The sequence below is a fragment of the Amblyomma mixtum genome, chromosome 5, assembly GCF_055824585.1.
Source record: "Amblyomma mixtum isolate Tamu chromosome 5, ASM5582458v1, whole genome shotgun sequence".
In the NCBI taxonomy this organism is placed as follows: domain Eukaryota; kingdom Metazoa; phylum Arthropoda; class Arachnida; order Ixodida; family Ixodidae; genus Amblyomma; species Amblyomma mixtum.
Genome location: NC_143016.1, coordinates 171,562,228 through 171,575,657, shown reverse-complemented (window position 1 = coordinate 171,575,657; position 13,430 = coordinate 171,562,228).

Genomic DNA, 13,430 nt, shown 5'->3' with positions numbered 1-13,430 from the left:
ATGCGTCATCTTTTATTTTATTTACAAATACTGGTGTCTCTGAGGAGAGACATAGCAGGAGTGGGTAAATACATTAGTAAAAACAAATAACATGGGTAGCATAGAGATAGATAATACAGAAGTATTAAAAACAGATTAACAGCTCAAATTGTCAGGCAACGGAACAACAAACTCTTCAATTGGCAATAAACGAATTGAGCCGTCCAATCCATTCCAAATTTCAACAGTTACAGGAAAAAAAGAAAATTTAAAACAATCTATATGTGGTTTGAAGGGAACAATGTTTAATGGGTGGTTCCGTTGGGTTGCACGTGCGCTTGAGGACACAAATGTGAAGGGTGCCTGAATGCCAGATGACGTGTGAACGATCTTGTGCAGCATAATGATGCGTTCTCGTGTGCGCCTATGATCTAAAGTTTGTAAAGATAAGCTGTGCATATGGGAAGAAGGTGCAAACTTACGATCGTAGCGGCCGAAGATGAATCGTATTGCTTTCTTTTGAACTGATTCTAAGTGGTCAATGTCGCGCGCGTAATGAGGGGACCAGACAATTGAGGCGTACTCCAGGATGGGTCGAACTAGTGATTTGTAAGCAGTTAATTTACATTCCTTCGTGGCATTTTTTAAGGTTAGTTTTAGATAGCCAAGTTTGCGAAGTGCTTTGCCAGATATGTTATTTATGTGAGCATTCCATTTTAAGTTATGCGAAAATATAACGGCCAGGTATCTGAACTCGCTGACATGGGTCAAGCAGTTACCGTTATTACTGTAAGGGAAATGCAGCGAATTCTTGTTGTTACCAAAGGCCATTGCAACTGTTTTAGTGAAATTAATTTTCATTTGCCATGCATTACTCCATTCACAGAACAATGAAAACACTTTGTTTTGTTCCTGTTGATCATCGGCGTTAGCAACGTTACGGTAAAGCACACAGTCATCGGCATATAAACTTCACTGCGGTGTCGTTAGTAACATTAGCTACATCATTAATAAAAATTATAAAGAGTAAAGGCCCAAGCACTGATCCTTGGGGCACCCCTGAAGTTACAGTGACTGACGATGACTGTGCATGGTTAAAATTGACGAACTGGGATCTTAAGTATAAGCAGTCGGTTATCCAGTCCAATAACTTATTGCCGATAAACATGGTGCGTAGTTTCCGAAGAAGCTTATTATGGCAGACCATGTCAAATGCTTTGGAGTAATCTATAAATATTGCGTCGATTTGATCACGGTTATTTAAAGCGGAAGCGATGTCGTGAGTAAATTCAATGAGCTGAGTGACAGTGGAAAAACCAGATCAAAAACCGTGCTGACAGTGTGACAGTAGATTATGACAAGTTAAGAACTGAACAAGGTGCTTGTGAATAATGTGCTCAAGAAGCTTACAGCAAGTGGAAATTAGGGAGATCGTTCGGTAATTACTAATTTGTTGTTTATCGCCAGATTTAAACACCGGGATGACATTGGTAATTTTCCAAGCCTGGGGAACGGAGGATGTGTCCAGTGATTTGTTGAAAATCACTGTAAGGTAACGAGCACTCCATTCCGAGTACCTCTTTAAAAACATGTTAGGTATGGCGTCTGGTCCCGCACTTTTAGTTGTGTCAATTTTTACTAACAGATTGTGAACCCCAGCGTAACTTACTTCTAGGTTGGGTAACTGGTGTTCCGAGCTATGAATGAAAGGAGGATTGGTACCATCATCAAGATGAAAGACAGAGTGAAAGTAGTCATTGAAGGCTTCAGAAACGGTTACGGGATCAGAGCAAGGCTGCTCGTTGATAATAAAGGATACAGAGTCATGAGAAGAGGGTAATATTGTTTTCCAGAATTTCGATGGGTTCTCTTTCATGAATGTTGACAGTGTTGTGTTGAAATAAGTGTTTAGCTTGTGTCATTTTTGTCTTTAGCTCCGACTTGAGTGAAAGCAGTAGTGAATCGCGGCATTCGTTTCTTGACCGGCTGCGCTTGCGCAAGCGCTTGATGCGTCTTATGAGATGAATTATGTCTCTTGTGTACCATGGATGCTTCGGGTTATGTTTCACACATTTTGTGGGGACGAAATGAAGCACACAGCTATGTACTAAATTATAAAACTGCTCTAACAAAGCATCAACACCACACGTTTCACTGTCTGTCACGAAATCTCCGAGAGACGACGCTAGCAGTTCAGTAATAGCATGGTCGTTAGCACGGGTAAAATCTTTAACAATATTGAAATTCGGCTTATGGGGCTCACAACCCACATTAAATTGCATGAAAACACACTTGTTATCTGACAGTCTGTCGACTACATCACACTAAAATCCGTACTGTAGCGACTGTTCATTAACAAAAACAAGGTCAAGAACAGAGTTTACTCGAGTTGGACATTCAACGACTTGTGTTAAATCAAATGATATTGCCATAATAATTAGGGATTCACAAACAGCTTTGTCACGACCTGTTGAAATTAACAACGTCCAATCGATACAAGGAGCATTGAAATCACCGGTAATGATCATTTTATACTTGTGGAGCCTGTGTTCCGCTATGTATTCTGTAATGTGCGAGAAAATGTTTTCCGAACCGGGCGGACGGTATACAGCACCCACAACTGTCATGAAACCAGAAATGTTTATCCGGCACCAAACAGACTCAGTATTCGGAAGTTCAGGCAATACAAAAATTTCAATGCCTTTTCTAATGAACAGAGCTACGCCGCCTCCTCTAGCGAACTGCCTGTCGTTTCTGATAACCGAGTAATCTGGAGGCAAAAATTCTACATCTGATATAGAGTTGTCCAACCATGTTTCTGTTACGCAAATAACTGACGGAGTGTAACACTCTACAAGCCAATTGAAATCTTCAATCTTATTAAGCAAGCTTCTAGCATTTAAGTTCAAAAGAGTCAGTTTCTGCTCTTCTTTCTGCTCATTTCTACCTTTCTGCTCATCAACGAGTCACTCTGTGTCCCTGGGCACTGCAGCACGTGCAGCCTTAACAAGCCTTTTGGAAACATCATCCCAAGTGTAACGAACACTGTCGACTATCAGAGAATCGTATTGCAACCTATACTTATCTGCTTCTTTGCGGATATCAACCGAGTTGTCCCAGAGAGCCTTTCGAATGTGCCCTACACGCGCAGAAAAGTCTTCACTAATGTGCGTATCAGATCCTTTGTTTTCTGGCGTTTTTAAGGATGGAAAGCTGGGTTCTAAAGTCTAGCAGTTTAAAGATTACAGGTCTCGTCTTTTCAGTTCTTTGCGTGCCAACCCTGTGACAGCGTTCAATGCCTTCACACTGGATTCCAAGTTTGGAATACAGTAACTCCAATACAGAAGCTAATAGCCCCTCAGAAGTCTCATTTGATGGTTCCTTCAAGCCATCGATGATTAAGTTATTCCTAAGGGATCGGTTTTCAAGGTCATCATTTTTGCGGTCAAGTTTGGTAATGACATCTTTAAGGTTCTCCACATTTATCTCAAGATCATGAACACGCTGGAGAGCGTCGTTTGCAGTTGAAGCCAATGCCTCTATGTGCGTAATACGCTGTTCAATGGTAGCCATTCTAGAGTTGAGCTCGGAAAGCTCTGCGCTGATTCGTGCTTGTCCAGCTAGCAGCTCTGTTAGCATTGCCTCTGCCTTTGGGCCTGGATTAGTCTCGACATCGCCGGACAGTTGCAACAAAATTCTTAAGGAATGCAGCAGGCAAGAAAATATACACGCAAAGTGCTGAGGGTCTGGCAGCAGCAATAAGAAACGATTATCGCTCCTATAACATTTGAAAGCGTATTTGTGGCCTACCTGCAAAATGAAGCACACGTGTTTGCAAGAACCGTTCGCCATGCCGCTGCCAGACCCACTGAAGAGGATTGGCCGGTGCGTCACTTTTATATCCCGTCGGGTCCGTGTCGATGACGTTCCGGGGTTGTGCCATGCGTGGTCAAGACAGGCGAGATCGACGCAAGGTGAGGCTATGGTTGCATTGCCATCTATCGGTTGACAGCAGGAACTGAATGGAGGGCCCGTGAGGGTGCATTTTCCATGTAGGAAGCTTTAAGAAGAAGCATTCCTCAGGAAGTATGGTCCAGCGATGCTTGCGGCTATCTGCAAAATGAAGCACACGTGTTTGCAAGAACCGTTCGCCATGCCGCTGCCAGACCCACTGAAGAGGATTGGCCGGTGCGGCACTTTTATATCCCGTCGGGTCCGTGTCGATGACGTTCCGGGGTTGTGCCATGCGTGGTCAAGACAGGCGAGATCGACCGAAGGTGAGGCTATGGTTGCATTGCCATCTATCGGTTGACAGCAGGAACTGAATGGAGGGCCCGTGAGGGTGCATTTTCCATGTAGGAAGCTTTAAGAAGAAGCATTGCTCAGGAAGTATGGTCCAGCGATGCTTGCGGCTATCAGCAAAATGAAGCACACGTGTTTGCAAGAACCGTTCGCCATGCCGCTGCCAGACCCAATGAAGATGACAATGAAGCGATTCGAAAAGCCTTCCGGCACTAGATGTGTTTTCCACCTGTCCAAGGCCATGCAGTTAGATGTTGGCCTTGGATTTGGCATGAAGATCACGCTAGGAGACAACTTCAGGCTTGCCTCCAGCACGCTGAGAAGACTTTCTGATGCGTCCACTGAACTCGATGGGCATCCAGGTGTTTGTATTCTCGCTTCGTGGGCTACAGTTGCGCAGTCGCTGGTGAAGGTTAACGTCACAAAATTCCTTGCTGTGCCGTCGTGAAAGCTTTGGAGCACTCTGTACGCAGCTGTTGTAACCATCAACGGAACCCTTCGCTCGTGGAAGTGCAACTTGCGAAGAGTAGAGCAACGGTCTAGAATAGAGCAGAGAAATACTATGTTGTGCCTTGTCGATAACACTTCGACGTACATGTCGGTCAGGGTGGGCGGGAAAGTAAGCTGCACAACACCGTCCGATGCCTGCCACGAAAAGTCACGAATGTCTTTTTTGTGGCCGGGATTTTCCGCCAATGACCATTCGAGGAGCTCCAGGCAACGGAGCCTGTCTCGAAGGAGGCGAATCATCGCTGTCGGCAGCAGGCGGGTATTCACGCAGCTCAGTGTTTTCAGATTGATGCACCAGTTGATGCACCCTTCCACCGTTTTAGAACTTGCTGCCATGAAGTCGTTCAAATCCAGTTCAGATATCGCGAAAAGCAGGGTCGCACAGCTGACTGCTAAGCTAGGCAAGATGCCACAGGGAACCGTGGCCTACACTGATGCCGCGGTAGGCACGCTAGGAGACACCGTCTCCGTAGCCGTCGGGGACTCAGGCAGAACGTTACGCGTTGTAAGACACCTTGACTTAAAACCCCTTGTGGCGGAGGAGGTTGCAATAGCGATCGCTCTAACTCAGCCAGGTACCAAATACGTAGTAAGCGACTGCAAAGCCGCAATTAGAAATTACAGCAAGGGACGCATCCACGAAATGGCGGCTAAATATCTAAAAGACTTTATCCCAGCCCACAATATTCAAATTATCTGGACCCCAGCCCACTCGGGTCTGGTTGGAAACGAGGCCGCCCACAGGCTCGCCCGCTCCTCTTTACCCCGGGGAGCCGTGGACACCTCATACGAATTCAGCACTAAAGAGGAAACCAATACCTTTAATAGCATCACAGACATTCAGAAAAAGAACAAAAGGATCTATCCTCCTCCGGATAGATCGCTTAGCTCGGCTGAGGCCTATGACTGGAGAAGACTCCAAGCTAGAAACTTCGCATCCCCGCTCTGGAGGAGCTGGACAGGAGGTGACACGAGGGAGGATGCGGAGGTGTGCGAGTTCTGCGGGCATATCGCTACACTCGAACACATACTATGGAGATGCCCCAGTGCCCCAGGATATGGCAGAATCAATAATGCAGAGGAATGGGAGACCATACTCAGAAGTGCCGACCTTAGCATACAACGATACGCTACCCGCCTGGCAGCAGAAGCTGCGCGACTATACCGTTGCTAGTCTTCCAGCTGCGACGCTGCCCCTCCCCGGACGCCTGCGTGCGGACCCGGAGGGGCACGGGTCTTCTTCTGGCGGAAATAAAGTTTCTTCACCTCACCTCCGCCCGGCTGTTGTGCAGGTAGTCTCGAAGGGTGCCCGCCGTGTTGCTCGGGAGAAACTTCGTACGTTGGAGCACTTGCTGTACGCGAGCCAGACTTGACAACTTGCTGAAAGTTCTTTCGACGGCCATCAAGTCTTCGGGGGCGAGGAAAGTCAAGATCTGGACGATAATCTCGGTCGGCAAAGATTGAAGGGGGAAGCCTTCTTTACCAGAGGCCATACCGGCTGCCGTGAGGTCTTCAGTTGTCTTAGCGGTGCTAACTTCCCTGGTAGGCAATATATTGTTACTGATACGGGATGGGAAATCACTAGTGGATGGCGCGCATGTGCACCGCGCGCTTACTCAGAACGCTAGTGGCGCCAAGCTTGTTGGTGAGTGCATGACGTAAAGTTTCGACACAAGGTTGGTCTGCTGCCCTCCAGCCAGCGTTTGAGCGCTGCAGAGGTGTTGCGGTGTTACCAAGAAATAAAAGGTTTTGCATGCTCTTCAACCCTTTATCAGATTCATACTTTGATTAGCAATGTATTCACCATTAACATGCCCATCTAGTTCTCGAAACCTTCCAGATAAAAAAAGGTGCAGCACGCTTTTCAAAGAAGAAAGTGTTCATTACGTTGCATTCTCAGCGATCAAATGTTGCTGAATACTATCGGGACAAATTTCTGACATTTCCTCCTATGAACTCGTACTTACCAGAGAACGCAGAAGCCATGTCATTTGCCCCTGAATTGCTTATCGCGGCGGCTTCGTGCCACACCTGCAAACAGTACAAAACTTTATGCGCATTCTTGTTGAATGCGAAGACATAGTGACAGGCACTAACCGCATGTGCTCCGAATGGGCCGATCATTCACCGAAGTGTATATTTGGTTTGCGGCTTAAATCTAAGGACGTCCTTCTTTTGGGCAAAATTCTCATCATAACGAATCATTAGTCATCAAGACCCCAGTGGTGGAATTGCATGGGGGGGGGGGGGGGTACGGATCAGAAACTCCATTGGCCAATCATATACCATGCGTTTAGGGAAGCCGGCCACTAACTTTTGGAAAGTAGGATTTTGATTTAGCACCCTGTGCTGTCTTCCCGTTTTTCGCGTCTCTGTTTCCGCTCCTCGATCTACGAAATAAATGTCCAATGGAAAGCCAGCGCCGGCAAGGTCTGTCATTGGGTCCTGTCTTTCCCGCGCTGGTGTCCAAAGTTGTGTACGGACTCTTGTTTGTCATTGGGATTTAACAGTTCGCCAACGTCGTTGCATTTTCTCCGCACACTGAACGATCGAGAGGCGCGATCGGCTCGACGAGCTAAATTTGTTAGCGAGAGCATCCTTTCGTACATCCTTTTGTCAACCCCGGTTAGCGAGCATTTCTCCATTACTTTTTTTTAGACCTCCCCATTGTTTCATGAACGGAGGTTTTGTTCGAAACACATGGCGAAGCGCGGACCCGGCAATCGCGTGTTTGCTTTTCTCCGTGTGTGTTTATGTGTTCTGTGTGTTTGCGTCTTTTCTCCGCTCCTAAGCTCATGTCGTTCAACGTAGCAAAGGCGTAGACAAGATACGCGAACGACAAGCGGTGTGTGTGCAGGAGCGGTCGAGTGTGCGAGCGAAGGAAAGGCACTACTACGCCTGAGACGGCATACGCACAAGTAACTAAAACCTTGTTTTCGGGGGCTTGCATGGAGGAAAAAAAAAACTGAGGAAGGTGCGCGCATGAAGAGGGCTCTCTCGGGGCGTGATCACGGCGGGAGGGAACCGACTGTCTCCGTTTTACAATTTTTTTACTTTTTATAACTAGGCTTCAAGGCTGTCGCCGGACGCTCCCTCCTCAGTTTTTTTTTTCTTCTTGCTGGCTAGTAGGCCTGTGCGAAAACGGTAGGCGCTGCGGAAAGCATGTGCGCAACGGGCAGACAACGCGACGCCCGACGCGATGACGCACCACTGGACTGCGTTTAGCGAAAGTTTTCATTATGACGTCAAACCGAAAGCTCGGTTTGCTTTTCGGGGCACGCATGGCTCTAATATTTATCAGTGGTTATCTTCGACGCCTCATCTATGCACTGGGCCTGTTTTTCTAAAAAGTCCTGGCCCTGGTCCGTTGCCTTTCAATAGCTAATTATTCGCTTGTTTAATACACCCCCCCCCCCAAGAAAAAAAAAACTCGTTCTGCTATGCCGCAATAAACTTCTCTTTGCCTAAAAAATCATTTCTTTTAACTAGTGGCGGGTTTCCCTTCAACACCTTTTTAGACAAACAAACAGGTATTAGGCAATTATAATCAAAGGACTAAAGGAAGAAATGTAACTAATTCAAAAATTCTAACGAAATCAAATAACACAAAAACTGTGCATTATGAGCGTGCGATAGGACACCTAGCAAGAGGAGAACAGAACCGCAAAGTCTAGAAAGAAAACAAAAAAAAAGAGAGCGTAAGCACACTATGTTAGGAACAATTGTAGCACAAGCCCCAACTCACAGGCATGCGAAACAGGTCGATACACGAAAAAGGAAATCATAAAGTTTATATCATCAGGTGTGCTGTAAGGGGCTGAACTAGGCGTAAGATTACTGGCCAACGAAAACTATAAATTCGGTTTGGAACAAAAATTTTTCGGGATGGAAGCATGCATGGACGCTAAGAAAGGCCTCCATGAAACGGGGCGACAGCACCAGCTAAATACAGAGAAGGGTCTCATGTTGTTGCTTTATATTTTTGTTCAAAGTAACATGTACTGCTTTGCAATTACCTTTCTTTAACGTACCTTAACCCCGTTATAATCAGTAGTATGCGTAGAACACTTGGAGTGTTTTACAAGCACGCTACTCTGGGATGAGCACATGAAGAATTTTTAAAAGGTGGAACTTTGGGCTGGTTATTATCTCATTTACACATAAGACATACCGCGGAAGGACCGGACACAGAAAAACTCACAAGAGTCAGAAGTATTCAGAAAAGCTTCAGAGAAATCGCCACAAAGCCAAAGAAAGTTAAGGCCAGGGCTCTTGCTCTTCTCAGCGATCTGATTTGTAAAATTTGTGCAAAAGTTTGAAGAACAGCGAAGACCAAGTTTCGAATGTCTTTTTTTAGTGCGATAACACAAAGCCGCTGTGTCCCTTTAAAACCACTATTACTGAACGTGAAACATAGAAAGCTGAGGTCAGCAAGTTTTTGCAACTTCCACTCAGCAAGCTACAATATGAAAATCATTTCAAGGTGACCAAAGCGGAAGAGGTTGTGGATGGTGGCGCTCGTCCAGTCTTTTCTTTGAACCGTCGTTTCGAACTATGCCTTGCTGTAAAATGTAGGAGCATGTAAATAGTACCTTTTCCGAACCCAGTTGATTTGTTATTTATGAGGGTTTACCGTCCCAAAAAAGCGACTCAGGACGCCGTAGTGAAGGGCTCCGGAATTTCGACCACCTGGGGTTCTTTAACGTGCCTTGAGATTGCACTGTACGCGGGCCTCTTGAATTTTCCCTCCATGGAAATTCGACGGCCGCGGCCGGGATCGAGCCCGCGTCTTTCGGGTCAGCAACTGAGCGTCATAACTGCTAAGCCACCACGGCGACTCCAAACCCAGTTGAATACAACAGTGTATCTTCACTGCCGAATCAAATAAGAATAGTTTATTAAACCCAAATCGAATCAAATAGGAATCAAATATTGCTGCCAATATTCGCTGCTTGTGCGAATATTCGTAAAAACAAGTTATCGTGCGGAACATTAAAGCGCCGGTGAAAGTTTTGCGGTATGGTGCTACAATTAAAAGGCGCAACCCTAATTGCCCACTACGGGATCGCATTACGATGCCAGTATGTTAACTCCATGGCTGTCATGCAATACGTATAGTGAAGTAGCATTGCGCTGCTGTTGACGAAAGAGAGACTGGAGTGGACGACAGCTACTTAAGGGCCCTTGCCTTCGAGGGAGGGCAACAAGGCAGCGTTTGCTGAACTTGCCTGAGCCTTGCCGCGTCGTCCGGTGGAAATTTTGAACACACCTTGTTTTATTAAGGCGAAAGCCTTTGATGGGTCATTCTCGCGGCCATGCTTCCGTCCGCCCGTCGTTTAATCTGAAGTGAAAGTCATAAGTAGTCATTACTAGTCACAAGTAATGACTAACTATTCGCATGTGCGCATTTAGAACGCCGCCAAAGAAACGGACAGAGTCGCAAAACTGTACCCTCGATTCCAGAACCCAACGAATAGAGATCGGGGCAGGATGTCACGCGGCATAGGTATACGGAACCCGTTTTTGGAACAACCGCCGAAATAAAGGCGGCTTTCCATTTTGGAGCCATGTGCCATTTATTGGAAAAATATTCGAAAAGTTTATAACATATTTGATTCGTTCCGAGAAAATTTGAACACATCATGTTTTATTAAGGCGAAAGCCTTTCATGGGTCATGCTCGCGGCCATGACTCTGCCAGTCCGTCCATTAATCTTAAGCGAAAGTGATAACTAGTCTATAGTCACAAGTCATGACTAACTAGCCGTTAACCAGACAAAAAAATCCTATAATCTTGTGCACGGCGAGGCTCGAACCACCATCCTTCCGTTCCATAGCCAAGTGTGCTAACTGCTATGCTACGCCGACTTTCCTTGTTGTTTATTTCGTGGAAACAGTGCCGAAAAGAAAAATCTAAGGATGCTTACGCCGCAAAACACCCGGCCACCACACCCCTCCATTACCCCACCTTCCAGAACATCGAAAATTTGGGAGACACACAGATGCATCCAGATAGGGGAGCCAGCTAGGCGGCTCTTATAGGGTGGAATTTACTCCCTGCACCAAAGCGCATTGTTTACCAAACAGAGATTTCGACGACCATGGTGATTCTGCGTGGCGGTCCATCATGCGGATCTTCCAGAGACTAAATAGTCTCAGCAACATAAATAGATCACATGGCACAACATAGCTATTCTCCACAGGCAAAAAACGAGTGGAACGCTTCACGCTTTTTGCGTGCCATTCGGCCGCAGGCGGCACGGCGCACAATTCAACTCCATAATCGTTTAGATTCAGCATATGTACTCAGAAAGCTGCTGTAGGGTGTGATGTCAATGTCCTTCTTAATTATTTGTTTTGATATGCCCCAGAAGAACACAGCATCAATGCACACAATACAACAATGGTCAGTTGTCTCTGGTGTACTGCACAGGCGGCAATTCACCGTTCATGGCGAAAGCATCTCCTTAGCATGAAGCCATTCCTTCACAAGCAGCGTAGATGTGTGCAGTTTAAAGAAGAATGTTTTTGCACCACAAGAAATTCACATTCCCCAAACTAATTTTGGAACATTGGAGTCAAGGAACTCCAAAAAGGTTGCCGATACAATGGTAGAGGAAAGAAACACTGTGTAAGTGCCTAAGGCTGTGCTAACGCTGGGTAAGGAGAGGCTGCGCTACGCCAACTTCCTGCCAATGCATATGCAGTTCTCCTTGTCTAGCGTAAGGACGCAGGAGAGCGTTGAGGGAAATGCTTTCGCCTCATCGCAGTTTAGCTTGCTAAAGTGCACCCTCGACTTTTCACTTCAAATTATCGAACAGCAGTTTATTCCGTTAGCTTTTCGAAATATTCTAATATTCGCACAGTCTCAATAAAATGCAATAACAGCAAGCCCAAAGTTCCACCTTCTTAACATTCATTTCTTCTACATTTGGTTCTACAATGTGAGTTCTTCCGCTGGAAAAGCAGAGCGCGCAGCGCTCTAGCCTCATCGCTGTTCTAACTTGGAAGTCGAGGCTTTTCGCCTTCTGCCTCCGCAAAAGGAACATTCCACGGGAACATTCCTTCCTCTTCGGTCGTTTTGGCCCCTCGGGTGGCCACTGGAAAGCAGTTGGCAAGGTTATCAAGTAGGAGTATTGGAGACAAGTGCGACTTATGAATGATTGGCTAAGAGTTTTCTGTCTCACTACAGGCGGATGCGGGCCTTCTGGCCTGAAGCTATTGCGTTTCCGCCAGAAGATGTGCGCAAAGGACTACAATTTCTCCGGCGCAAAACCCTTTTGGGCATTCCCCGTACTGCCAAGAAATAGCAGCTGCGGTTCTAGTTACCTTCTTAGGAGGCGCCTCCGCCCGTCCTGTCATGGAATGCGTTTTGCAATAAGGTCCGATGTTAGCCTGGAAGCAGCAGCCAACAAGCATGAGTTGTCATCTTAAGCGTGCGTTATCTAATGCTGAATTCCAATGGCAGATCGAGACCGCTCCGTCGGATCGCGTACGGAGCGCGTCGGAGCGCGTAGCTTCGACAACCCCCATTTTGCGATTGGAATGCGAGTGCTCCCTCGGGAGCGCAACGCCAGCGCCGCAGCGGCGAGCCGCGGAAACTAGGCACGCCGCCGGAGCCGACGCCGCCCTGCTAGCTTCGTGTTCAAGTGCGATAGGAGTTGCGCGAGACGCAATCTCCGCGTTGACAGACGCCGTCCCGGCGAAACAAACAGGATTTAGTCATCATCATCATCAGCCTGACTACACCCACTGCAGGGCAAAGGCCTCTCCCATGTCTCTCCAATTAACCCTGTCCTTTGCTAGTTGCCGCCACTGTATCCCCGCAAACTTCTTAATCTCATCCGCCCACCTAACTTTCTGCCGTCCCCTGCTACGCTTGCTTTCTCTTGGAATCCACTCCGCTACCCTTAAGGACCAGCGGTTATCTTGCCTTCGCATTACATGCCCTGCCCGAGCCCACTTCTTCCTCTTGATTTCAACTAGGATGTCATTAATCCGCGTTTGTTCCCTCACCCACTCCGCCCTCTTCCGATCTCTTAACGTTACACCTATCATTTTCCTTTCCATAGCTCACTGCGTTGTTCTTAACTTAAGCTGAACCCTCTTTGTTAGCCTCCACGTTTCTGCCCCATAGGTGAGTACCGGTAGGATACAGCTGTTATATACTTTTCTCTTCATGGATATTGGTAAGCTACCATTCATGACCTTAGAGAACCTGCCATACGCGCTCCACCCCATTCTTATTCTTCTAGTTATTACCCTCTCATGATCCGGATCTGCGGTCACTACCTGCCCTAAGTAGACATATTCTCTTACTACTTCTAGCACCTCGCTATCAATTGCGAACTGCTGTTCCCTTGCAAGGCTATTGAACATTACTTTGGTTTTCTGCATGTTAATTCTTAGCCCCACCGTTCTACTCTGCTTGTCTAGCTGATTGATCATGCTTTGCAGTTCTTGTCCTGAGTGGCTTAGCAAGGCAATGTCATCAGCGAATCGCAAATTACTCAGGTATTCTCCATTAACTCTTATCCGAAACTCTTCCTATTCCAGTCCCCGGAATACCTCCTGTAAGCAGGCAGTGAAGAGCATTGGCGAGATCGTGTCTCCCTGCCTGACACCTTTCCGTATTGGAAT